General features: G+C 49.1%; 1 non-coding gene across 1 annotated transcript in view; it reads right to left on the minus strand.

The window, feature by feature from the left end:
* LOC123687772 overlaps positions 1 to 1,386 on the minus strand; it is a 1,906-nt gene extending 520 nt beyond the window's left edge. Inside the window, exon 1 of the ribosomal RNA XR_006749480.1 lies at positions 1 to 1,386. This exon is cut by the window's left edge and continues 520 nt beyond it. This is a non-coding gene — a ribosomal RNA (small subunit ribosomal RNA).
* Positions 1,387 to 2,086: the final 700 nt, after the last annotated feature.

Raw genomic sequence — 2,086 nt, forward strand, 5'->3', positions numbered from 1 at the left:
TTATCGGAATTAACCAGACAAATCGCTCCACCAACTAAGAACGGCCATGCACCACCACCCACCGAATCAAGAAAGAGCTCTCAATCTGTCAATCCTTCCGGTGTCCGGGCCTGGTGAGGTTTCCCGTGTTGAGTCAAATTAAGCCGCAGGCTCCACTCCTGGTGGTGCCCTTCCGTCAATTCCTTTAAGTTTCAGCTTTGCAACCATACTTCCCCCGGAACCCAAAAGCTTTGGTTTCCCGGAAGCTGCCCGCCGAGTCATCGGAGGAACGTCGGCGGATCGCTAGCTGGCATAGTTTATGGTTAGAACTAGGGCGGTATCTGATCGCCTTCGAACCTCTAACTTTCGTTCTTGATCAATGAAAACGTTTTTGGCAAATGCTTTCGCTTCTGTCCGTCTTGCGACGATCCAAGAATTTCACCTCTAACGTCGCAATACGAATGCCCCCATCCGTTCCTGTTAATCATTACCTCGAGGTTCCGAAAACCAACAAAATAGAATCGAGGTCCTGTTTCATTATTCCATGCATAAAATATTCTGGCAAAATTTCAGCCTGCTTTAAGCACCTTAGTTTGTTCAAAGTAAAAGTGCCGGCCCACCTCGACACTCAGTGAAGAGCACCGCGGCGGGGGCAATTTGGGCCGCCCTTGCGAACGACCCGCCGGCAGGACGTCTCGCGACACGCCAGTTGACACCGCGAACGATGAACCGGACGGCGCGAGACACAAATTCGACTACGAGCTTTTTAACCGCAACAACTTTAATATACGCTATTGGAGCTGGAATTACCGCGGCTGCTGGCACCAGACTTGCCCTCCAATGGATCCTCGTTAAAGGGTTTAGAGTGTACTCATTCCGATTACGGGGCCTCGGATGAGTCCCGTATCGTTATTTTTCGTCACTACCTCCCCGATCTGGGAGTGGGTAATTTGCGCGCCTGCTGCCTTCCTTGGATGTGGTAGCCATTTCTCAGGCTCCCTCTCCGGAATCGAACCCTGATTCCCCGTTACCCGTAACAACCATGGTAGGCGCAGAACCTACCATCGACAGTTGATAAGGCAGACATTTGAAAGATGCGTCGCCGGTACGAGACCATGCGATCAGCTTAAAGTTATTCAGAGTCACCAAATTGTACGATGACGAGCGAACCCGCCACCTATTGGTTTTGATCTAATAAAAGCGCTCCTTCCGTTCCCGGTCGGAGCTCTATTTGCATGTATTAGCTCTAGAATTACCACAGTTATCAAGTAAATGTGGGTACGATCTAAGGAACCATAACTGATTTAATGAGCCTTTCGCGGTTTCACCTTAATTTGGCTTGTACTGAGACATGCATGGCTTAATCTTTGAGACAAGCATATGACTACTGGCAGGATCAACCAGGGAACTGCGTGCTTATACGATCGGTCCACGAGATTGCCGGTATGGCCAAACCCGTTCGCCTCTCGTCATGTGGCACTAGCCATGTCGATTGACTTCGACTAGCGCCGCACATCAGTAAGTGCAAGTCCTCGACGAAACGACGTAACAGCCCCCAGTCAGCATGAGACTCAAGCTATATATACATCATCATCATCTCGGACAAAACACCGATCAAAAATGAGAAAGTTTCTAGAAACAATCCCTCGCCAAGGCGTCCATATATAATACGAACCCCCGGCTATCAACTAATTTCTTATACACATTCCATCTCGACCCTTCGCTATACATGTGAATATAACGACACGGTGATTCGAGATTCAACAATATTTGTCGCTCGGAACGAATTGAGTGGTTGCAAATTTTTTGTGAACATAACCCGCAACGGGCAGAGGATCACGATTTTAAGGTTGGTCGCTTAAAGGCCATTCGACTACAAAGAGACGAAGCGGACCGCGACCTCGCTGCATGAGGTTGACGAAAGCGACCCAAGATGCGAAAGCCGAAACCAACACACCTTGCCAGTACCCAAACGCCGAGGTCGGATTCGGGTCTACCACTTACCAACTGAATATCATCCTAAAAAGAACTCCAAACAGTCTAGGACAGGACCCATTCTCCACCCCTTCTATATATGTCAGGAGAACCCCGGATTCCCCTCCAGACA

Source organism: Harmonia axyridis, chromosome X (genome assembly GCF_914767665.1).
Source record: "Harmonia axyridis chromosome X, icHarAxyr1.1, whole genome shotgun sequence".
Lineage (NCBI taxonomy): Eukaryota > Metazoa > Arthropoda > Insecta > Coleoptera > Coccinellidae > Harmonia > Harmonia axyridis.